This window comes from Centruroides vittatus, unplaced genomic scaffold (assembly GCF_030686945.1).
Source record: "Centruroides vittatus isolate TY-2023 unplaced genomic scaffold, ASM3068694v2 contig_1032, whole genome shotgun sequence".
Classification (NCBI taxonomy): Eukaryota; Metazoa; Arthropoda; class Arachnida; order Scorpiones; family Buthidae; genus Centruroides; species Centruroides vittatus.
Window position 1 is genome coordinate 360,542 of NW_027120670.1, and position 27,036 is coordinate 387,577.

Genomic DNA, 27,036 nt, shown 5'->3' on the forward strand with positions numbered 1-27,036 from the left:
AAAATGAGGTCAGAGAATAGAAAATCTTTAATTTCGGAGTTGAATTTCACAATACAACAGCATAAAATTGAAGCATGTTTAATTGAAAAGCGTTATTTTCAAGTTTTCAACTAATCAAAAATTCAAAATTTAAATACTCCAACCATGTATTAACGAATTCCAAAATGATTATAATTTGTGGTAAGCCCTACAACGTTGGGGTATTCACTCATCTGCTAAGGTTATCAGAAATATTTCTTCCTGGAAACAGTCGAAGTTATTACACCTCAAGGCAGACAATTACATTAGCGATATGTTATTAATATAGCAACTAACTTCTCAAACTGTACGAGTTTGGAATGTACAGATTATACTTTCTCCAATCTTGGGGTGTTGCCTGCGTCTATTCCGGATGCGTTGTCGCTTGGACACACGAAGCGGAAAATTTGTCAAGAAGCGAATCAAGGAAAGCAACTTTCGATGACCCTGGAACGAAAACAAGAGGAGTTGAAATTAGGTCTCTTTCTCCATCTTTCTCTCTAGTGGCACATGTACCAAAGGACCGCGCCTTTAGGGTGCAAAAACTAACGATTCCTATATAATCCCCCTAACATCAGGGGTTTGCAGGAATGATACAAAAAGCATCTGCTCTGGTTAATTTAATTTTTGCCAACTTGAATATAACCGAAAAGTTAACCAGCCTACCACAATTTCTTTGTGGTAGATTGCCTAAAGGTATGGGAAAAATAGATCTATTATTGTTAACTTGCATTATTTTTAACATAATCCAACCCCTTCCACTTTAAACATCTTAGCTATAGACTCTAGAGTAGAGGTTGTGATCAAGTTTAAAAATATATCTTTATTCAACAATAGCTTGCATAATTTTAGGAGATAAAGCTGATAAAAACGAAGAAATGAGATAATACACGCAAAACTCCTTAAAATTTCCCTAAAAATGTGTATTGAAGCTACTGAAAGCACTCTTATTCTTTCAACGTCGGCATACTTTTTAGAGAAAATAGGAAAATTTTAAAGCAAATAGAAACCGAAAAGAATTATTCCATCACCATAATTCTATCAGAAAGCGTATTTCGATTTATTTAGTCATATAAGATCTATATCCGATACATGATCCAACAGGGATTACAAAGCGGATGATGCATCACGCACTTTATGCAAAAATTCCCCATAATTCTCTATATATGATGTAAACCCCCGTGGTTTTCCCTGTACTGATTTTTTTTTATTTTAAAAATAAAATTATTAATTAAATTTCATCCTGGATGGTGAGTGGGAACTAATAGAGAAAACGTGTGATTTATGCCTGAAAATGTTGAAAACAATGAAGTAATTTTTCTTTGCCATATTTAACTCCAAAAAATGTCCCATTCAGGTTTAGCCACACTTGGAATGCAAAGTGGTCCTATTGAATGACATCCAAATAAACCTTCCGAGATCAAAATGTTTAGCTAGTCGCATTAACTATCATTATACCCCTACTATGTAGCAATTTTTAAAGATAATTCTTTCTATTTTGTATTCTTTATTCGAGTAACAATATCCCACATCGTGTATCCAAAGAAATTTATTCCCACCAACAAGGACAAGCTCGACAATGCTTCTGGAATACAATCTTGCACGAATTCTGTCGCAAGTTGATCTACTACCATTGTTCGCGTAACTAAATGATCTTGTTCAAATTTAGACCGTTTAAGAAAATTCTACAAGGTTATACAAAACTACTTTAACCTTTTTTCTTCCTCTTAAATATGATCTTTTACAACCTAGAAAATTCTAAATTATTTATTTGTTTTCAATTGTTAAAGATCTTCTAGTAGATATTTTTAAAACGTCCTTTAATCTTTTATAATAAGCAAGAGAATCCCCTAAATGCCTCTGATATTTTCTTTAAAAAAACGAAAATTCTTTAGTTTTTTACTCAAAAAATATCCAACTATCCCCTGTTTCCTCTGATTCAATTCTCGAGAATTCTACAATTTCCTCTGAATTTTTTGTTTTTTTTTTACATTTCCTTTGAGATAAAACGGGAATCTCAATTTTCTTTTTTCATAAAAATCCAAAAATTGCCAAAATTATGGTTTATTTCTCTTTTTAAATCGTATTATTTTATGTAATAGAAGGATCCTAAAATAATTTAAACTCAAACAAAGTGGAGCTTCAAGGAATTTGAAATTGTGTATTAACATATAGAAAAATTAATGTTTTTTTAAAAAAATATTTTTAACGATATATATTTCGCTCATTTTTTATTTTTGACTTTAATATTTGACCTATTTTTTCTTTTAACCTCATACCCGATGTTCCCTAACAGAAAATAAAGTAGCATTCTTCACTCCGTCTGACTTCTGAAATTTGATACAGGACGAACCGAGTAGCCTTACTTTATTTGTACCAATGTTTACAGTCACCGAACCCAAACACCTTTCCGAGTTTATTCTATTTTCAGCCCCTCTAAAAAGTTCTAGGAGGTTCCAGATTGGTTTATATTCTTTACAAAGAGAGATGTGGCTCGCGTGTGTCCAAACAGGAGATTACGTGTAGGGTCCAAGTATGGCAACTAAATTCTAACTATATTTAACACGATACTTCTCATTTTCATATCTCTGGAGAAATATTAAATAAATAATAATTATAAATTTCACAATCACCTGATTTATATGCATAATTTAGAAGGGTGATTCATTCTTCCTGAACTCCTAAAGAGAATACAAAATGGTTAACGTGCACCCTTTCAGTATTTGGTTAAAGCTTCGCTTGAAACAATTACCCAGAGGCATTTATTTAGTAAGAATTTGATATTATCTTTTAGGCATTCAGCAAGAATTTCATGCTTTATATGTATGACAAAGATATGACGTATAAAGCATGAAAGTACTCGTGAAAGCATGCCTAGAAGAAATGCAAAAAGTATCTAATTGATATGACTCGTAACTGCATCTCCTATCAGTAATTCAAGCAGAGTTTCAGCTCTTTAAACCTTTAAAATGACTACACTCCAGCTGCAAGCTTTACTTTGAAGCGACTGTACTATTAAAAAAACAGCTGAAGTAACTATCGGTAGTTGCTTCAGATCTTGTTTGAAGGGAAAAAATTCAACAGAAAATATGGCTTATAAAATTTAAAAACAAGTCAAAGAAAAGGATAGTATTTTTTAAAGTTAACCTTTTTTTTCACATTTTTCAATTTATATTTCTCCATACTTCTGTTGCATTTGGCCTCGGATGTATCTGTAATGGAAGTCAAGAATTCGATTTCCGAAATGTTGCTTTGTAAGTGCCATGCCGTGACGTCACCGAAGCAAACCAATGGCATTACGGAAAGGAAAGGCAGGGCATTGTTCTCTTTTAAATCCCTCTTCCGCGACACTTTTACTTTCGAAGACGTTTACGCGTTGTTTTCTTAACAATTCTTACATGTATGGGTGTGATTCTAAGTACTTTGCAGGTACTCGATGACGCAACAAACAAAAGAGATGCCGACACCTTAATCGTCGTGATCTCTCACCTTTCCTTGACCCACAATTATTCTCCACCCGGAACTGATTAGTTCCAGTATGACCTTCCGGCTAGCCACAAGTTAGTAAAAGACTGCTCTGATTTTCATACTTTTAGCATTTTCTACCCTCCAGTTTTGCTCCAATCAGATATTAGGATTTAATTATTTTCGTGTGGGTCACGGCTTACTCATAACTATCTAGATTGACACGTCAGAGGGGAAAGATCGATTCATTTGTCCCCTCAGTTACGTCATTCTTCTTTGTGACCAGCTTGCAGTGTGACGTCATGGATCGGATAATCATGCTGACACCTGGATGAGAACATGAATATTTTCCTCCCTTAATAAGAGTTTGGTTTTTCGAAATGAAATTTATTAATAAGCACTCAAAAACTTATTAAAAGTCTAAAAACAGTCATTTTAATGCGTTATAAAGTTTAAAAATAATTTCCACCAATCATAGAGCAGATTAAAAATAATTTAAAAAGTATTTTGAACGTTTATTGGTTTAACCTGGTGACGTAACAAAAATTTATTTTTCTTTCCAATAAAAAAATATAAAAAATAAAGAAATTAAAACGAATATTAACCAATCACTGCGCGAGATTTAAAAAAAATAAAAATAATATAGAGACATTTATTGGTTTATTTTCATGACGTAAAAAATCAGTTTTCTTTTTATGAAAAAGAAAACATTAAGAACGAATTAATTTAAATTTTTAAAAAATTTCTCAACAGTAAATTTTATTGATTTTGTGACGTAACAAATTTTTTCTATTTTTTTTTCTTTACTCAATGTTATTATAATTTAAAAAAGTAATCATTGAATTAATCTCTATTATAATATTGGAATGTAAAATTACTAAAACAAAAAAAATCCCCTTTTAAACCATAATTATAATAATAACAGTTTAAATATTTAATTAACCAATCATACCAGATAATTGAAGTATTTAAAATAATATATTAAACATTAATTGGTCGCTTTGTTGTGACGTAGCTAATCGGGTAATTTCAAATCTGAAATTTAGGAAAAATAAGAAAAAATAAAAAATAAAAAAAATTAAAAATTTAATTGCTTTTTATTTCTGTCACGAAATGTTATTTTTAAAATATTTGATTTTCAGCATAGTAGCATAGATTTTTAAAATATTTGATTTTCTTATTTATAGTATTGATTAAATATTTAATTATATTTTAATATGTAATTAACATTTAGTGTTTAAATTTAAGAGTCGTAATAAGTGATTGGATAATTTCATACGAAACGTAATCAATTTATTCGTAATTAATTGCCGATTGGATGATATAAAAAAGAAATAAATAAATTTTCCAATAAGCAAGAAGAGGTATTTGAAATTTTAAAAATCACACCATCTTATTGGTCAATTTTAAATATTTAAATTATAACATAACGAATCTTTTATAAATCTAACCAATCCGCGTTATTTATAGCATTATTTTCCGTTTTTTTACTTCAAAACTCTTTTATTGTTTTCTTTTTCGATCCATTTTCAAACATGGAAGCAAATAAAATTTTTTAAAGTTATATTCGGCGACTTTTATGAATTCAGTTTGTTTTTTTTCTTTCTTTTTTTTAAAAAAAGAAGATTGCTATAGTTTCTCTCAGCATCGATTGTTGGAGGGGAGGGGAGAACGGTGGTGTGCTTTTCCTCTTCGCCACCAGAGCGCACCACGTTCGTTCACACTGTGGCTGTCACGTGGATAGAAGTATAACGTGTTGTGCAGATCAGTGCTAGGCCTTGCAGAGAGCGAAATCGTCAGCTGTCGAAGGACGATTAGCTTTTCTCTTCGCGCCATTTGTCTGCAGATAAAAACCGGCGGGATATAGGTGTTTCTCTGTAGTGTGCCAACACAAGAAGTCATTCTATCTGCCATATCGGTTGAGAAGTGTAACCCGAGACTTGAAGACCCTCTTTCTCCGGGTGTTCGAGCATCAGACTATCGAGTGTGTTTTTTTATTTTTTTTTTGTTTCGGACGGAAGGTGTTTATGTGTTTTCATTCACGGCGGAAGTTGTGCGGCGATGACGTCGGCTGTCACGTGGCCATTCCGGAAATGATTCCAACGTGACGGTAAGTTACCTTTTTCTTAATCTGCTAGTTAGTGATGTTATAGACGTGCGTTGCGCCAGATGGCGGATCGCGGACCACTTTCTGCAACCGGCTGATATATCTGACGCCGTGATGTCGAACAAAGGGACAGTCCCATGTTATATTGTGACATCATCACGACGGCTAACCTTTCTTTGTTATACGTAATGACAGAGAACACGTGATCGTTTTTAAGCATGCAAGTAGTTCACATGTGCGAATTTTATTGGGATAATTTCTACCTCGTAACGTTTTGTATTCAACTTTTTTCCCTCCCTTTTCGAAGCATGTAATGGGATAAAGATATTCTCGATAGTCAATTGACATAGTATTGCCGCCTCTGCTTTTCAGTTTTGACTACTAACCAGTTTCAGAAGGTCATCGGGGTCATAAGAACCTCACAACTGCCATTCACAGCTGTAGCTGGAAAGTCCCCCGTCCACACTATGTACTCGGACCTCTTTGAAAGTATTTCTTTCAGGTCACGTGTTGGTTCACTTAATTGAGAAAAGAGGAGTAAAGGAGTGTATAGTGAGGCATTTATACCATATTTCGGAGGTCGTATTATCCTTTTTTTAAACGTCTATCTACTCAATATAAGCTTATACGTATATTGAATCACGTGATGGTGTGGGGCCGTTGCCAATGTCAGTGATTTATAATAAACAGGGAGGAAATTAATTGAAACTGATAATGTTCTGGTCGAACACTATTCGAAAGTGTCATTGGCGCAGAACTGGCTATAGTGTGACGACCTAACAGATAGATAAACTAGGTCTAGTTAGACAAGACTGGTTTGCCTTCTCAGTCATCTGTCCTCCCTCCCCTCCCCTTTTCTTCGTGGGAAGGCTGGAATTCTTGAGGCAAGGTTCGTTCACTTGGATTTTAACAATAAAACTATCGTTGGCTAGTGGCGAACAAATGAGAACTGGTTACTCTCCGCTCTGGCTACTTTCACTTAACTAAATAGTTTTTCAAATTTTTGTTCTTAAAATAGTTTTGCCTATATTTAATTCTTGTAAATGACTGTAAAAGTGTTTTATTGAATTTTTCTGACTTTTATTTCTCGTCATTTTTTTCCTTTAATAAATTTTTTTAAATGGAATAAATGAAACTAGTTTATAAATTTATATAAAATTAATTTTTTCGATGGATTAACTTTGATTTTAACGCTATTTTTACGCTAAATTTTGACTTTGACTTCAATTATACTTGTAGTTGACTGTAATTAACACTTTTGGGCTAAATTTAGTTCTTTGTTTTGTTCGGGTTAAAACCATCGGTTTTACAAGTTTGATTCCACTTAAAATAACCGGAATTTTAAAGATTTGAGCCATATTTAAGCTTTAATAAATGTTGAATACACATATTTTATTCCATTATCTTCATCTGTATGTTGTATATATATACGATATGTAACCCAAAGCAATTATTCTCAACTGGTAGCTGTAATGCATTAAATTAGTGTTATCGTGGGATTTCAACACCCTGGCTAGTGTTAACAAGATGTAAGGGATACTACTGTGGTTGGCAGGTGGTTTGTGACCTCCCAGGTAGTTGACAGATGACAGCTTTTCGGTTCTCCTTTATGATATTAATTAAGAATGGTTCCCCGGTTGAACTCAGGTGTTATGCCCGGTTTGGACATTATGTACTTGACATCTGCATGAATATTTCTCAACTTAATCATGCGATTTTACAGCTTGAGTAAGTGATTTATGATGTCGATCGGTTATTCCGTTAATAGATCTTTATGTTTGCCCTCATAATCTCGAAATTCCAAAATAGTGGGGTTTATATGGGGGAAGTTTGTGCTAATTTATATGCTTGTGCCATAGCCGCTTTATCGGAATCATGTGACACGTATAGGGTGAGTTATGATCTGGATTGGATAATTCTCTGTTGACGTTTGTTTATTCTCGCGTACGCTACGGGTGCATAACGTAATGCCACCCGACACTCTCTGGTCTTAATCAACTGAGTTTACAATTTTCTACTGTGATTTATAACCCTCTGGCTAGTTTTTATCTTCAGTAACGGTTGAGAATACGATGCTTAATTATTTATACCCTCGTTAAAAATATATTTTTATGTATCAGTGACATTCTGCGTTAAATGACTTGATAATGAATAGGCTTCATCTTTCACCGCCGCCATTGTTGCCTACCTAAGTGAAGGTTGATCCACTTTCGCATACTAATCACCCATGACACGTGATTGGGTTGCTAGGCAACACTATTACGAATAACGTTTTCGATAAAACTATTTTTTTATTTTCTTTTTAAACCTGACTTTTTCTTGTAATGACGGTCAAGATTGTAACAGAATGGAAGAAAACTGAAGAAAAGGTTGAGTAACGAAATAACGAAATTTGATAGATTTCACTTAAATGTTTATTTTTTCGATGTTCGATCTCTTAATTCAATTCCTTGGTTCGGAAATTTATCACATTTCCTGTGACACACCTGCCTCGAGCGGAAGTATGCCTGGGGAAAGGAGCTTCCGGTCAGGGACTCAACCGGAAGGACGGGGGGTGGCCACCTGCTGTCCACACTTCACGAAGACTCAAGGTCGAGTCGAACATGAGAAGATTCACGACACCTTATTTTAGTTTCTACACAAATATTTAGAAATCGTTAGAACGGTAAGACGATCAAGTTAAATTTTCTAAATAGATTTATTCATTTATTTAATGACTGGATTCACGTGTTTTTGGGTTATTTTTATTAATCAATTTCTTTCACTCCTCGTGTCGTTCACGTGGTCGTTTAAAATTTTTGTCAATGAATCCACGTGCCTATTTAATGTTCATTTCTCATAAAGTATACGCGCAAAAACCACGTGGTTCTTTGTTTAAAATGTCAGCTACAGTTACTCCCTTGTACGAGTTGCGCTTTCTGAATACTTTTGTCTGCTTCATTGAGGAAATATAAAAGTTTAATTTTAATCATCGAAAAATTGAATTTTTTGAATTAAAATAATGTAATCGAATTCAAGAAACCGTATCGTTTAATTAAAAGTACAGTTTTTGATACAACAAAGCTTAAAATTGTATAAAAAGTAAGATAATATTAATATTTTTACACGTTCACTCAACTAGCATAATTAAAGGATTTTCTCTCTAAACATTTTCTAAAAGAAATTATATAGAGTATATCCGTAAGAAATTGCAAAATATGTAACCCATTTGCTGAATGGAGATAGTTTCACACATATATCACCAAAGAAACAATTTACAGATAATAAACAGGTTTTTTCAGATCAAAAAAGAAAGGAGGAACCATTTCGGGATAGTCTATCTTCTCGAAAAACGGGGGTGTTGTACAGGTGTAGGAGTCTGACAGGTCATTATCCCCCTCTAATGGGAACAGGTAGCACCCTAGCGGTGAAACACGCCGTGAGCTGCTTAACCATGCGTTATATTACATTTTATCTTTAATTTTCTGATTGGTCAAGGAAAACACATAGAAGATCCCCCTTAAATATATCCAAAAGAGATCGTTGGCTCTTAATGTATTCTCCCATAGTTAAATACGAGGAAGAGAAATATGTTCCAGTTTTAAAAAGTAATAAATCTCACTTGTAATAAATAATTTAACATGCTTTAAAGCAAATTTCTCGATATTCTGATAACTTAAATGGTAAGTAAGGTACAAAGGTCAAACTAGACGTCAATCTAATTCTATAAACTGGGCATGCTCAGAATGATATTTTGAATCGAAAACACGTGTTTCTACATTCCACATTGGGGAATCCCCTATTTAACCATAACAAGTTCACCATTTTCTAAATCTAACGTTAGAAACGAGTTTTACAGTACACGTTTATAAGATAAAAATCTCTCATGTTCACTTCTTTTATATGTGTGTGTGTGTGCAGATTTTCGCTAATTAGACATTTATAGCTTTATAATATATAGGGCACGATGGTAATTTTAAATTTAATTAATTACGCGCTCTCCGCCCAAATTTCGCGCCTTACTAAACTTTTCTCTTTAGATTTTAATTTTAATTATATTTTTAAAGTGATTTTAAGTTTATTTTTATTTAAAAATGGAAACGAATTTCATTCTAAATGCTTTCGTTTTTAAATATATTTATGTATTTCATTATATTTTTAATAGGTGACTTCACGTGCCGTTTTCACTTTCTTATAATTCTTTTGCGGTGTGTTTTCACTTTCAATCAATTACTTCACGAGCGGATTCCAAGCGCGGTTTAGATTTTTCTCAGAAAATGAACCCTCGTGAAGATTTCACGAGCTCTTTCCTTTTATATCAATTACGTCGTGTGTGTTTCACGTGCTTTTTACTGTTGAAACAATTTCCTTTTCTTAAAAAGTGATTAAATTGCCTTCAAAAATTGCCGCAAAATTAAATCTAATTTAATTAACGAAATTTTTAAATTAATTAATAACCAAAAGATGCGTGCCTAATTTTTGTATTAATAACGAATAATACGTAAGTAATAGTAAAAATTATTAAAATTATTTCACATTCTGACATTTCTGCAATGAAAATTGCCTTGAAATTTCCGAAAATGTCAAAAAAATTGCTACAAATTCGTGAAATTCTGTGACTCAATAACAAAAAATACAAAAAAAAACACAGAACAAAAACAGATTTCACTTCCTATTTTTTGTTTTTATTTAAATAAAAAACACGAAATTGTCTTATAGTAAAGGGGGAAATATTCACAGAAAATGTGCCATTTGCTTAACACGTGCGAAAAGAATTAAATTCGATATCGATATGACAATTCGATAAATGGATTTCTTTTTAAAGAGAATATTTTGTTTATATAAAAGCTTTCGTTTGAAAATAAATAAATAAAATGTCGAATTATCGGATGGTTTGCTCGAAAGTGACGTCACTAATTCCAGTATTAACTTATATGCTTGAGTGGTGTAGAGAGACGTAACAGAGTCAGTGTCCTGAGTCGTGTGAAAAACAACGCATTACAAAAAAAGTATCGCAGACGGCATGAGACGCAGACGACCGTGACGACAAGAACGTTGTGAGTGTAACAACACGTTCCATCCCATCGTCTGTAGTCCGGTTCTAGAGGTAAATGTTCAGTAATCGGGTTGCTGTGTTCGATAGTCTAAAAAAAAAAATTATTTTTTTGGTCACGTTTGCTGATGATGATGTCACCAATTGAAAAATTTTACAGTATCTTCTCCTCCTATCATCACTATTTTTATAAATAATTTAAAGCAGTGAAAATTCCATTAACGTCCAGATTCTCTTTCGTGTTTGTGATCTCTGTACCGAATTTGGTACATTATCAGTTGGCTGTTATCTTACAGGGTGATTAATTCCGTACGTTACTTTTAACGGGGAGAGTGTTTTGAAACAAATTTCTCCTATTAATTAAACGATAACAGGGCGCTGTCGGTGTTTTGAAATGAAAAAAAAGCACGCATCTCAAAATAGTATCAATTGTCCCTTCTTTTTTTTAAAGCTATGTTTTACTATACCAAATTTAGTACGTAACCTTAATATTAATCTGCGTCATCTGTACATTTAATGAATCGTATCTATAGAAAAATCACTAAATGAGCTTCTTGAGGAATGATTTTTTTTCTCATTCTTTCTAAACAGAAGACAATGGAGTTCATTGCCAGTTTAATTTTATCAAGCTGGTACGCATGCGTTACCGGACCAACGTCCTTGCCAAGTTCGCCCTTGTCTACCTATCCTCGGGACTGGTTTTTGGAGCGCAGGTGACCCCTAGTTATAACCAAATTCGACATGTCACCTTACCTCTTTAGGAACTAACTTATAAACCCAAACTTCGAGACTAGTATGAAAAATTAATTATTTAACATTAGTAACATTTCATAGAAACTATTATCGATGGAAATATCTATAAATATTTATATACGTATATATAAGGAGTGTGTCAGGTGATCGATGTCCTTGAAAAACAGGAAATGTAGGAGTCATCGATGGATCGTATTACGTAGATTAACAGTATGAGATAGTGGTGTAGGAACTGACACCAATACGTTGACTGGAATACCTGTACTTGTCCTCGTTTAGTTCGATATGGTACAAAATAAGGAAGTTAAATGCTCCCCCCGTTTCTCTCTTTTTTGCACTCCTTCCTCATGATTTAGTTTCTGTAAACAATTTTTCAGTTAAACTGTAATATTATTATTTTATTTATAAAAAAAAGTCTTGAAATTATTTTATTAAGTTCCTTGTAGGAAATAATTTTCTATCGCATTCTTGTACGTTTATATACATAATGTATACTGTAATTTACACTTGGTATATTTATTTTTGCACGGTTGACATAATTAGGATCTCTGTATGTTAACCAGTTTCTATGTTTAAATCGTAGAATAATTACTGTGTTTAGTCGAATTTCCTCGTTTTAAATTAATAGCCGATAATTTTCAGGCAACTTGTGAATGCACTTTATAAAATGAACTTTCCGAAGACCCCTCCTATATATATATACATTTTAGTACTGAAAAGAATGTAGAAAGTAGTGGACTTTATAAGAGGGTGGCTAGTCATAAATAAGTTTAGAGTGTATTAAAGAGGACACAAAGTTCTATACTCTCTTTGATTTAAATATCTTAAAGGAGGTTTGGAATGCATATAACGTAAAAAGATTAAGTGTTTAAATGAAACCGTTTTATAATTAAACGCATTTAACTGGAGATTTAAAAGAAAAAAAGTTGATCCTCTATCTAAACTTTTCAAACATTCTACTGGTTTTTTTTTTCCTAGATCAAAACTTTTCCATATCAACTTATCGGTTCTGCAAGTAACATATTGTTGAAACGAAATGTCATTTTATGCACCCACGCGGTAATGTTCTCTCTTACGTTTTATCGGTATTTTTTGTATTTGTGTGTATGGGCCCCAATAACATTCTTATAAACTTTTGAATAAATTCAACAACAATCGAATTTTTTGCTCTATAGAATTTTTGACTCGTGTTTTTATGATTCCTTTGAGTACTAACTCCGCCATCTTACAACACCCGAAACAAGCGTTCAAGCAAAACTCCCTCTTTGCTACGGATTTAAACTATGAAGAGATATCCTACCTTCCCCCTTTCTCTATTCTTTCTTTCAATAAAGATCTCCGCTACGGTAAACCTCGCTTTACGGTTCTATAACTAGCCCCAGGAGCTATTTACTTAACGGAATCTCCCCCTCTCTTTATAATAATATTTTACAGTCGTCATAACCCACGATACCATTTCCGTATTACAAAAGGTGAACCGATAAATCGGTAAAAATATATATATATATTTATTTATTTATTTATTTACTGTAACTGTTTCTATTCTTCCTTCTGTATATAAGAAAAGTATAACTCAATTGGGATACTGGAGCGGGGGTGGATGACCAGTTGTCATGGTTACCGTTTACTTTTTCGCTTTCGCGAAACAATGGGCATGCGCCCTCGATCAATCTGAGAGCGTGCTTGTTGAAGTGTTTGGTAACTACCGAGTTAAAGACAATATTTATTTTTATCGTGTTTGACTTTGAATGACTTTAAAACGTAGTCATTCTAACAATTTCTCTCTCTCTAGCTCCTTTTTTTCTTCTTCTTACTTAATTTATCGCTGTAAGAATTGTAAAGAAGAAAGGGAGGAATTTTATTTTCAGTTTTTTCCATTTGTTTTTGTATAAACATTATTTCGATAACATGAAAAATCAGGTGACGTTCTAGAACTGGGGTGTGTTTCGTAAAAATTTATTTACCATTTATTTATATTTTTATATAAAAAAATGTCATCTCAATCAGGCGAAGTCTAAAAGAAAATAATAAACAAAATGAACGAAAAGAATTGCTTTATTTTATTACGTTTCTTTAAAATCTGTGATATATTTATGTTAGAGATAGACTAGTTCGAAAGTTTAATGCTATAAAAAGTGATAACGGTAATTCTTTTGTAAAATATATAGTTTTATTTTAAAAGAAGTTGCAGTTTAGTGAATTGGATAATTTTAAATTTAATTTAAATCGATAAATTTAACTCAAAATCGAATAAACTTTAATTCAGTTGGATCGTTTAAAATTTGATATAATTAATAATTCATTTAAAAATAGAATTCATTCCATTGGATAATTTAAAATTTAATTTAACGAATAATTCTAGTAAAACATTCCATTGGATATTTTAAATTTTAACATAGCCAATAATTTGTCTCAGAAATTTGTAATTGATTCGATTAATACGTTTTATTAATCGAATCAATTACAAATTTATTGAAATTTGTAATTGTTTTCAGTTATTTAAACAGACCAATAATTCTTTCAGATTTGAAATGGAATTCATTTATTGGATCATTTGAATTTTAATTTAAACAGTAACTCTTATTTTTCGGATAATTGTCGTCTTATTGGATAATTTCAAATGTAATTTAACCAATTATACTTTTTTGTATTTTTTTTCGTTATGGAAAGCGTTTATATCTTCGTTTTAGCTGCAAAATCGTAACAACGTTTTTGTGTATAGATTTTTAAATTTTCTAACATAAAATTTTTATTGCAGTACAGAACGGGAGTGTTTTAATATTAATTACATCTCTCCATGCAACGTTAATTATGTCACATCTTTTAAATTTGACTGGTGTGGTTCTGAAGAACGTTAATGTTATAATTTCTTTTTTACTCAAATAATTAAAAATTTAGCGATGACCTCCGTTACGAATTCTTAAATTAAATTTTCAAAATGAATTTCTTTTTTGTTACTCGTTTTTTTCTAATTTTTTGATCATATTTTGCGTTATTGGTTTTTAGTAAACTAAAAGATGTAATTTGTATAAGTGTCATTAATAGGTTAATTAAGAGTTGATCAAACTTCTCGTTGGTCCATGCTTCGATAAACATGAGCATATTAACATTCTTGGAACCAGGTCGGAACAGTTCACATCGATTGTGTGGTAAAACTAAAAGATATTAAAGGTAGGCATTTTTAGCTGAAATGCCTAAAATAGCCACGGAAATATCCACTTATTAAAAAAAGAAACATACATATATTACTGCCGTTCTATTAAACAGATTGTTACTACTACAATTCCAAAAATTTGTTACGACTTCTTTCCCTCTTATCTAACCTGTCCATCAGTAAAGTCTACAATGACAAAATTAGATCAAACATGGACAGAGACCTATTTATAGTACGATAATAGCCGAAAAATTAATCATTTGTCGATCTCCATCGGCTATTTCTGTTAATAGCAACCACGAAAACCCCCCCTCATTTAGCGTGTTCGATATTAGGTTTACCTTGGTTAGTTGGGTGATCAATAGAAAAATAGATTTTTATCTTTTAAAAATAATATATGCGTATGAGGCACGTTAACAGGTGCAACACACGAATATCCGCACATTAATAAGGTAGAAGTGTGTGTATGTTTATATGCATTTTTAGAATGAAAACTATCAAAACGTAGGAAATGGTTCTCAAAAATTGATTTTCAATATTAAAAATAGTTTTGAGTTACAAGCATCGATATATTCAAGACAAACCGTTTAAAGTGTATTTTTGATTGTTTTTTAACGCGTCACCCCTCAACCGAGACTTAAGATTTATAATTATCGTTAAAAAGCTTCACTGTTCCAATGTTGTTTAATGTAACATAAACAAAAAATGGCAAGAAAAATAACTATTCTGTATGCTTTTCTTATACAATGCTACCATAGTAATAATTTCCTCAATAGATTCGAAGAATTGTTTATAGTCATCCGATCCATTATTGATTTATCGAATATGTAAATCGATATCAAGCTCGGCGATAAATTCTGTAAACAAACATACGAAAAATATAGGCCTATTGGATTTCGGATTTTTCCCCTACCTATTGTGGTTCTCATGACCCTACTAAGCTGAAAATAATAAGATTTTTTGTTTGTGTTGGGTTAGCGATTTGTTGTCGGTTTGTCGAAAACACAAACAATGTCAAGGACAATTGCCTCAGGGCTTAAAATCCCCAACCCCTACCTTTTCTGGGTTCGACAGTAGCATCCCTTAAAGGTAAAAAGACTTCAAAAGTCCCCACCCATGACCAAGAAAGAAATACAAATAGTTTTCTAGAATAAAGATCTAAATCTGGTCTATGTGCAAATATGGCAACTGTCAATAGAAACGGAGCAAATGAGACTACAATTTAAGATATGTAGATTAATAATATGCTACTTTAAAGCTTAAATTTCTAACCTCTGCCCCCATTTTGAGAATTATTAATATAATATATGTCAGATATTTAGTACAATAATAAAGTTTTCTATTTTAATTAATTAAAATTCTTAAAATTAAACGTGATATTGTTTAATTTGAATTATTAAAAATTATATTTAAAATTTTAAATGAGTTTATAATTCCGATATAATATTTACTCGATTAGACAATTTAAAATTAAAAGGAAGCAATAATAATGCGTTATTGGATAAAAAAACCATTACGCAATTGTGTTAAATAGCGTTTAACACAATTGCGTGATTTTAAAATTTATAATATTCATAAAACGGCAATATTACGTGTTATTGGATAATTTAAATATTTTCAAATTTAATCAATGCGTTAGCGTAAAATCAATTTAGCGGCAACACTTACAAAAAATTTATATAACTTTACTATCACAACTAAATGATGTTAGCAGGTTATCAAGTGATGTAATCACATCGATTACATGATAAAATAATAATATAACCTTACTAACTCGCAAGGAAAACGTATTGCTAATGCCAATAATTCGCACCATTTTACTTTATTTATTTTTTCCTCAGAGCTCTCAATTTAAATCCAGTGAGCTTCTGTAGATCATTTATTTAGTCTACGCAGAGTCGCGTAACGAGCGCCATTTTAGAATGAGAGTTTAGAATCCTCAACTCGAACCCCTCCTCCCAAACAGATTATGAGGAGAGAGAATAAATCCTTCGCTTGGGGAGGATGGAGAACATTTAAAATGGCGACGGTGTTGCACTTAACGAGGTGTTTATTTCCCAGATAATGATTCCTTCTGCTTTACGTCTTATTATATGAGCAAATTGCAATTTCTCGCACAGATAATCAAGTAGAAATGAGACAACGGAAGCTTGTTTCTTTCTTTACTTCATGTCTTGTGTGTCTAATGGATGCATTGTCGGGTATTGTAATTTGTATGTAAGTGAATGTTACCGAATTTGCAATCAACACATAACATTCCCGAAAGATTGTTTCAAAAAAAAAAAAAAGAAAGGTTTTCTTAGCAAATAGAAAGCTTTCATTCATCTAAAAGTATTTTTTTTACATGTTTTAAATTTGTAATCAATATTACACACGTTTTTAAATTATTAAATTAACTAATAGCGTCTTTTATAAATTGAATTCTCATAATAGCGTTTTATTGGTCGATTCAAAATGTTTAACATATTTCGTAGCCAATAAACAGCTCTTAAACACGTTCTCTATCTCTGATAGGTTTTTAAAAATTAATAACTTTCATTAGTTTATACAAAATTTAAAAAATTCTTTCATCCAATAAACGCAGTAAAAAGCGTTTGACATTGTTACGTCAATCGATATTTAATTTCAAATTTAACCAATAAAACGTCATTTAAATTGTAATAACAGTTTAATTGGTCGAATTTGAATTTTTTAAAATCGGATTTGACCAATAATACTTTTTAATGTAGAATTTATCGAATAATAAGCGAATTTATGAATAATTCATAGACGAAAAAAATCTGACGAGTTAAAAAAAATTGTCTGCCTGTTTAAAAACATGTATTCTGGGAAAATCATTTGAAATAATTCTGTTTGCCTTGTTGAATCGTTCTCTTTGACTTGATAACAGCTGTTTCATGTTCAAAACGTTAAACGTATGTTCATCTAACTGATAATAACCTATTTAGTAAAACAAGCTTCCATTTTTTCATTCGAGATCTATTTAATTTGCCATAAATTATGTAATTAATAAAAAAAATATGTATTTTTTTTCGTATAATTTTTTGGCCACTTTTTCTAACGCAAATTGCCTTTTAATAGTTTTCTAAATATTTGCTTTCGGGCGATGAATTTTGCTTTATTATTTGCAAATGTGACTGTTAAAAGTTTTGATTAACATGTATTTAGATATATGATAATATTAATAATAGTGGGTACTTTTTTATATGGTGTCATTTATGAATAACAATGCGAATTTTATGCTCTTTGTTTGTTTAGTCTGTTTTTTAAAAAATAATTCCCTTGTTTCTTTACGGTTTTTTTCCCTCTAATTATGAAGATTTTTGTATAGTAAGTAATGAGAAATACTTAGTCACATAGTTTTTTTTAAAGGACAAGTGCGATTTCGCTGCTTACATTTAGGTATAACGCCATAGATAAATATAACTCTTCGAATTCTACATGCCCTATCTTATATAATTTGATGTATTATCTATATACATACCTGAAATGATGAATTTCCTATACATATATACTATACGTGCAATATATGTATGTATGTATGTAGAATTTATACAAAAATTCCGTTTAATGCATATGCATAATTATGTGCATGTACTGGTACGTGTATTATTTATGTGCATATATTACACGCATATGTATAATTTTATAAATGTTTTTATTTATTTTGTTTTTATTGTATTTTATTGTTATATGTTTGGCAAAGATGTAGGAAACTTTGTTTTTTTTCTATTGCCTTATAATAATTACCGTAATTATAAATAAATATAAATATACACATACGAGAACAGCATATTGTTGTACTATATCAGTGTCGCATAGGCATATGTAAGCTTATATTGTTCTACTTATTTCAATTTTAATGTAGACTATCAAAATAATACTAAAATGTTTTTTTTATTTTCGATTTATTTCTTTAAATGATTGTTTAAATATAAGAATATTGTGTTATTTTTACTTTTATGTATGAAAAATGTAACTGAATACAAGCTTTGCAGTACTATGCAATAGCTGTAATGAGTTGTGCGATGCAATTTTTCTAAACTTTGAAAGAATATACTATGATACTTTTACATAAGATATACCGCACATGCTTTTCTTGCAGGCCCGGATCCAATAAGTGCGGGGCCCGATTGGATTTTTTTTTGCGGGGCCCTCTATATATTAAATATTTTAAAAAATGCATTTTATATATAGAATTTGCATATATATATAAATCAAATGTCATGGATCATAAGATAGGTACACTTCTACATACATTAAAAAATAAAAATGCACAAAATTCAAAAACAATTACATATTCTATATTATAATGTTCAATTACATATCTATATTATAATAAACAATAATAAATCTTATCTATCAATGCGAACTTAAAATAAATATATTTTTAATTATTTGAATAATTTATAATTTATCCTTTATCGTCAAAAGCAATTTGCTTTAAATTTCGAAAATAACTTTTTGTTAATTTTGGTGGTGATGCGGGGCCCCATCAAGTGCGGGGCCCGATTGGGCCCAATCGCTCCAATCGCCTTAAATCCGGGTCTGTTTTCTTGTAATCATTCAAATAAATTTGCATGAAGCAGAACATGTGTGTGTAATTATTTCATATTTTTGCAGAGGCTTATGATGCAAGTTAAAATAAAGGTGCATAGTTATCGTAGTGTTTCACCTAAGGAATGTGGGATGTAATCTAAAGCCGGGTATTCATGTACCGGTATACCTGAACGTGTGGATGACAGAACTGTTTTTTTTTCCCTCATCCACTCGTTTAGTACGTGTGAAACAAGCTTAAGACAGATATCCTAAACGTTTACTTTTATTGAGTCTTATGCTGCTTTTTGCCGAAAGTATGCATGTAGATTCTATATTAACTCCCGTAAAAGATGACCTGATGATCTAGATTTCTTACATCCATAAAACATTGTATATTCGAAATATATTTACATCATATGCATATTTATGTATGTCATAACAATAATCCATACAATAAACTCGACAGATTTTAAATTGCAAAATTAAACAAAAAAGTATGTAGCTAAGAAAATTTACAAAGATAAAATCATTAATAATATTTAACGCATCGGTACGACAAATTGAATGATCGCGTGCATAATAAAAGAACCTTTTTGGCATTTGCAGCAACCATTAAAAGTAAATAAATAAATAAATAAAATTACAAAAACGAAAGCGTTTGAATTTTACTTGCTACAGATACACTCAAGTAGATTGGATGAGTCATTTTTGTCTAATAGGTCATCAGATACGTCATCCGCGATACTTCCTGCATGGAAGTGTCCTCCGCCAGATACCTAATTGGTTGACCCCAATCGGACACAGGAATCGGAAATACGGTAAAGATCGCCGGCTCAACCACTTAAAACCTCATTGCTTACCTTACCCGGCTTCTAGTTTTGTAGGTTTTTCTATTCCACATATAAACGACTGGTTAAATAATGAACTGGTTTTTCTTTATGTTGCCAACACTCGATAATTACTTTGTACAGTCTGATGCCTTTTATTATTTAAATTTTTTTTGTTGTTTTTTGCACGTCTGGCATTCGTAAGAATGAGGTAGTGCCATAGATTTAACGATGTTCTGCTAGTCTGTACCATAAATATGTTGTTTTCATGCCTGATGCGCCACGTATCAAACTTTTTTTTTATTACGAATGCGGCTTTCTGTTGTCGTTTTGTTATTGTAGGATATATCATAGCTTTTACGTTTAGGGGAAAAATTTACGTTATAGGGAAAAACTTGTAACTGATAATGGTGATGACGATAAGCAAATTTATTTATCTTCACTTATTGTGTCCGGGTCGTAAACGTGTTTGGGCCTATCCCATCGATGCTCGACCACACACACGCACGTAGACAAACTGTACAAGTCTGATGCATTCAGTAACGTTTGCTTGTTGACGAATCTTCCAGTAACCTTGGACTCGATTCAAATGGCATAAATCTTATCCCTGGGTACAGGTGGACATTTATCGCTTGTGCTGCAGTCGTCCGACATACCAAACCTTAGATGTATAAGGAAAAGCAAATGATATCATTACAAGAGAACTAGTTGAAGAGTTATTTAAAGTATGCCAGGAAGAAAAAGGGGATACCTATTTAAACTAGATAAAATGAGGAAAACCAAAAGTAATTTTTTATTTTTTCTTGAACTAGTTATCTCTGTTTATTAGGATGTAAATGAGTGCAAGAAATTATAACCGTGTCTGCTGATAGGAAATAATGCAAAGGGGGTTTCGTGTATAGCGCGTGGCTTAAATTCTTCCCTTCTTAAGATAGCAATTTCGAAATTCCTTCAGTTATGTTTTAAAACACACTACTTTTAATAATATTTGAGCATATTAACGGTTTCAGAAGAGAATCAGTTCATTGAGTAAATGTTTCCATCCTCTTAATTGTCTTCAGTAAGATAAACACCGATCGATAGCGACTACTTACTTGAGTGAATACCGGATTTTAGATCATAATTAATCTTACATTATTAGAATAGCCGAATCGATTCATTACAAATGGTCGAGTAGAACGATATTTATTGCACGTATAAACCGCTCATAGGCACGAGACACGCTTAGATTTTATACACTATAAAACTAACTACTGTCATGTAGATAACTAGATGCTTAGCGTCATCTAGTGATAGAAACAGGTGTTCTCTCAAGCGAACCTGTTTCACTCAACCCGGAAGTGAGTGTAGGATGGTATTGCTGTATTCTCGACAGGTCATGAAATGATTATCCGTTATATTTATTGTGTTAAATAGTATAAAACTTTGCATTATGAATGAAGACATCAAACTTCCACAACCTTAAAATTTATTAAAACACTTGTATTGCGATGTGAAAACGAGTTGAGCTGAGGCTGGTGAACGTGACGATAGTTTGTTGTGACTAAATAGGACAGATTTACAGACACGAGACGTACACTGCTCATGCAATATGCACTAGTTATCTGTCGGGTTTAATTGTATTCATTTTTTTATAACTATGTTTGAAAAATAAGGTACTTGACTTTTTCTTGCATGTATTGTACAGTACCTATTGAGGTTTATGGATCCGGAATTCGCATTACGATTGAGATTTTGGGGGTTTTAAACTTTCTGATTTCTAAAATACAGTTGTACAGATTTACATTTTTAGATCTTTAAGGCACGAAGAGATTAAGATTTGTGGATCCTAAAACTATGTCGAAAGTCCGTATTTTAGATTGTAAGTATACTTACGGATGAGATTTTAAATCTTCATAAAGGAAATGAAATCAAATTTTTACAGCATTTTAAACCATAACACATACAAGTTGATATTTTTGGATCTTGTTTTCAGCTGAAATCGAGTTGTTTGCTTTTTGAAGTATTTTAAATTCTAAATATTTGTAAAATTCGAGATATTTTGGCCAAAATACTCCAAAATCTAGCTGATTTGGTTTGCTAGTTTCCATTTAGAGTATTTAGGATGCAAAATGCTTCCAAGAGACAATCTTTACGAATGTTTGGAATACAAGAGTTTTATTTTCGGCTGCACTCAGGACTTAAGAAAATGTCAATTTTGAAGTATTTCGGGTCAAAATTGTATTAAGAGAGTTTGTAAACCTCAATTTCGAATCCAAATGAAGTGTTTTCAGCAAAATGAATTCACAATAACATTTGATAAACACGAAAATCTTAACAAACAAAAGGCTAAGATCTGTAATCAGTTCTTTTTGTGATGCCAAGTGAATCGAGGAAATTTAAAAACGGTTTCAAAAATCTAGAATGGGGAAATTAAGTTTATTTTTTTCTCTCGGTTTCAGTTGAATGAATATTAATTTCATAAGTTGGACCAATTAAGAATTGAGGTGTTTAACATCTGCCAGACGAAAAAAATCAAAAATAGAATTTGTGGATTAGAAGGGATGTAGCAGACGGTAGCTACTGGGTCAAAGAGTCATGCAAGACGGGACAGATGCACAGCAAAACATACCTAACGGATGTATACAACCGACTACACTTTATAATAAACCGGACGCGAAATAGTCACCACAAGAAACCTAACTGAAAAAATTCCCTCCTTACTAGAAGATCGGTTGACCTATCTACTGATAAATCTTAGTCAATAAAACCGCGAAGGTTTGGGAGGGTCGAAGCAGAATCGTAGGAGTTTTATAGTAATTAATTTTCCGAACACTAGAGGACACTGTCCCGTTGCCATAACAACGACTGGGGGTAGCTATTACGTATCTCATCTGCCAATATGTATAAAGTCGGGTTAAGAGCTCGGGGGGTCGAAGCTAGATAATATAGGTGAATAATGTACACAGGGGGTAGTCTATGAAGAATAGAAATAAGGGAAAAAATCCATTAAATTCTTCTTTATTTGTCTTCTGAACCGATCTAAAATAGAATTTTGAATTGGTGATTTGATGATTCTAGTTCAATACAAAACAGGAAGTGAAAATTTATATATTTATATAATTATGACACTATTTAACTTAGTTTAACAGCATTTTATTTAATGTAAATGTCTTTACTTCAAACAGAACTGAAGTTTTAGCTAACCGTGGTCATCCGTAGAGTGAGGCAAAGGGAGCACTTGCCCCTCCCCGAGATCGTGTAATTTCCACAAATTATAATCATAAAAGTGATTGAGATATAAATAAAAATTTATTGATGTAATTATTTATCCCCAAGAAAGTTTTCTGCGGATGCCCATGGTTCTGACTGTTTTGATTTTTGAGTTTTAAATTTTGAATTTCATTTTGAGTCATTTGAAATTTTGACAATTGAATCAATGAATGAATTTTGTTATATCTTCATTTTTGAGCAAGAGAAAGTTTGACAGATTCAAATTTCCGGGACCAAAAATTCTATAATTCTAGATTTTGAACCATTGAAAATTAGTCTCCGAAGTTTTGGAACAAAATTTTTCAGTTTTGGAATACTCAGTTAACATTTTGATTGATTATATCCCGATTTTTGAATCCCAAAATCCCAACTCTTCTAGATTTTCTAGAGTCCTAAAGGTTGAATACTGTAGTTTTTGAACGAAGTTTTCACTATTCTGAATGTTCGAGCTTCAAACTTTGAATTTTTTAGATTGAATTTTTATTATTCTGGAATTTAGTCACGTAAAATTTCGAATATTTTACGTTCTTCTCTGAATTTCGGATATTTAAGGCTTAAGTTTTACGTATTAATTCTAGATCTAAAATGATATCAAAATTTTATATTAGTACAACTTATCTTTAACATCAGCGAAAGGAGTCGAAAAATTATTGAAATTTGAAAATACTTCCTTTTGCCCGTTTTATAAACTGTTAAAGAAAGTAATTGTAATTAAACAAGATTCTTAAATTGATAAGAATAGATATAATTTAAAGATAGAAAAATTATGAGAAACAGATGAAGATTTAACTTAATTTTTCAAATAATTAAGTCACGAAGCAGTCGTAAAAAAATCTTACAGGGAAAGTGACAAAAGAAATAATAAAGATCATATGTTATATGAGGAAAAACAGAGAGAAAAAGGCAAAAAGAAAAAGAATAGAAGAAAAATAAGCAATGAGTTAGTTTAGGATCAAACAAGAAGAGCTAAGGTTCAATAGTCTGCAACAATAATCAGTAACCCGAAGATTCAGTTCAGATCAGAAAAACAATAAATAAAAGGAGTTGAAGATTCAGTTTTGGTAGAAACCAACAACAATCGAGAAAGAATTAGAGCTGAAGATTCACTTTTCATAGAAAGTAACAATAAATCAAACCAATAAAACAAAGAAAAAGATACTCAACACAATTCGAAGTCGAAGAAAAAAATTTTCTTTCTATAAATAATTTATTTCTGAATGATTAAAATAAAATTCGCCGAAGACAATTTTCTCCTTCTCTAGCTCCATTCGCCATACTCGATTTTTCGGAAAGTAAAAGATTTTAAGTGTTGACTTAACACAGTTAAAACAGGAACTAATGGCTTCTGTAAATAGACGGTCTAAGGGTCAAAATTTGGGTCATGCACCACAAACAAAGAAAAGAAAAAGGACTCGACTAGGTCAGAAGTTGATGTGTCACTTATAGAACCGCACACACAGATTGCAGACGGGGGATTTCACGCCACCGATACAAGCAAAGATACTACTAACATAGCGGAAGAACCCTCCTGTTCAACAACGGAACAAATATACACTACGATGTAGCGCGCGCAACCTAGTTTCCGGTTAGCGAGAATAGATCAATATTAATTTATCTAATAACTAATCGGATAGCAAGTGTTTGTTAATTTAGACTAATGCCGCCGTAGCTACACTAATTGGCGTAAATGATAGCATTTTAGCGAAAATATTCGCGAAAATTCACGAAAATTTTGACGTGTTGTGTTCAGCCAACTCGTCTCCACATCCGACTGAAAATAAAATGCTCTCTCTTCCTCTTGCAAGCGTCTTATATATATATATATATATATAACACACACACGAACATATGCGCACACATACACATACACAACGAGAGAGAGAGAGAGAGAGAGAGAGTTTTATTGATTTTTGCCATCCCTGCAATTGTCCACGAACGAGCACCAACGATAAGGAGGATGACTTTCCGGAGCATCGTCCTTTTTTATTTATTTATTTATTTATTTATTTTTCCAATTTTTTACGATTATTTTTTAATTTTTTTCCTCCCTCCTTCTCATCTTCCTTCTCCTCTTTTTTCCAACTTCCCGCCGATAGGTGCGCCTCCCCGCGTCGGGAAGACTGGAAACAGACTGGCTTGTTGCTAAGCGACCACCTGCGCCATTTCGTCGTGGAACTGACACTGTGTCGTCATGGAAACCGGTAAAAGGGAGTACGATTGACAATTACAGTCGATTGGGCAGTTACGGAGTAGTAGTTGAATGGCAATGGCTATGTTTATGTAATAGGTTGTGATTTATCGACGTTTTGTAAAGCGGATTATAATGTCTGACGAGGATTGTCTGTTGTCTGTTACGCGCCGCATGATATTCACGATAAAGTGCTCCATTCGCTCATAAAGTACTCCTATTATGTTAGTTTTCTTTATAACCTGTTTCGGTTAAGAGTCGCCCTCTCCCTTCTCTTTTCTATAAAGGAATAAAGAGCATATCGGGTTCGATTCTTGTGATCACTCGCCTATTAGATGCTGAAAATCGATCGATTCCTGACTGTGGGGGAGATTGTTGCTCTCCACGACGATTTAGGGAGACTTCTACGCTCAATAGGGAATTTTCCCAACTTTTGTTGACTAAAATAGATTCCTTTTTTGGGGAATTCCTTGCCTTTTAAGGAGATTTTTTTATACGTCGAAATTTGGAACGAAATTTAATGATTACGTCGGAAATAGTAAATAATCTAGCTTTTTTATTTGATAATTTTTAAATTGGTTCACGAGGAAGAAATTTTTTTTCGTTAAATTTCCCTATTTTTTAGAGATTTCGTCTTTTTATGAGCGTCTTTTCCCCCTTGTATGTTATAATTTTTCTTTTTTTCGACAGATTGAAAATAATTGTTTTTCCTTTTATGTTATTAATTTAAAAATGTTTCGTAATAAAACTTTTCTCGTGAATTTTGAGTTTAATTTTGAGGAGTTTAGGGAAATTTTCATACATTTAAATATCAATAATTGAAAAAGAACGAACGTTTCATTTAAAGATAATGAATTTTAATTTATTTGATAAATTTTTATTCATATTAAAAGATTTTTTTAGAATTAAAATTGCTTTGTAAAGAAATTTTACGCAAAATTTCCCTAAAACAGAAGTAATTGTTTAGGGATTTTTCAATAAAGAGAATTTGCATTTTTTTTTACGAATTTCGTAGAGAATTTCCGTTAAAACTTCTTTTCTGTAAAATTGAATCTAAAAGTGAAAACAAATTTTAGGGAAATATCCCTACTAATAGCTTAAAGGATTTTTCTGTAAAAGATGAATGAGCAATAATCTTTGGAAGATTTAATAACTTTTTCTCTTTACTTTGTTTAGAAAGTAATATTACTTTTTAAATCTTTTAGTAGGGAAAACTCCCTAAATGAGATAACGAAAGAATAAATGTAGTTTACTAGTTATTTTCTAAGCATTTGTCGCTAGTTGTAAATAAGTAAATTTTTGCACATTTGTATCATTACAGGATTATGTTAACTCTGAAAAAAGAGTTGTGCTTTTTTTTTAAATAAATGAAGAGAAATTCCCTAATAGTTTTTCTTCCTAAAAAAAGACATATTTTATGGTAAATATAATAACGAATTTCCGGGATTAAAATGATTTATATGAAAAATTGATTGAACATTTATTTTCTAGTTTTTCTTAGTGTAAAAATTTAAAAAATAAATATATTTTTCTTAATTATTTTTAAACATTTTTTTCCCTTGCAAGTTTTCTAATATTTACATTTTTTTTATCAGGGATATTATTTTTAATAATAAAAAATATCCCTACAGAGCAAGAAATATCTCGTAAATATTTTGATAACTTTAACTGATCCATGAGTATGAACTGCGGGAATATTCA

At 31.7% G+C, this 27,036-nt stretch overlaps 1 protein-coding gene across 1 annotated transcript in view; it reads left to right on the forward strand.

Annotated features, from left to right (window-relative positions):
• Positions 1–5,241: 5,241 nt before the first annotated feature.
• LOC136968101 (zinc finger MIZ domain-containing protein 1-like) overlaps positions 5,242–27,036 on the forward strand; it is a 96,055-nt gene continuing 74,260 nt past the window's right edge. Inside the window, 1 exon segment of the mRNA XM_067262056.1 lies at positions 5,242–5,593. The gene's annotated coding sequence lies outside the window, so the exon portion shown is untranslated.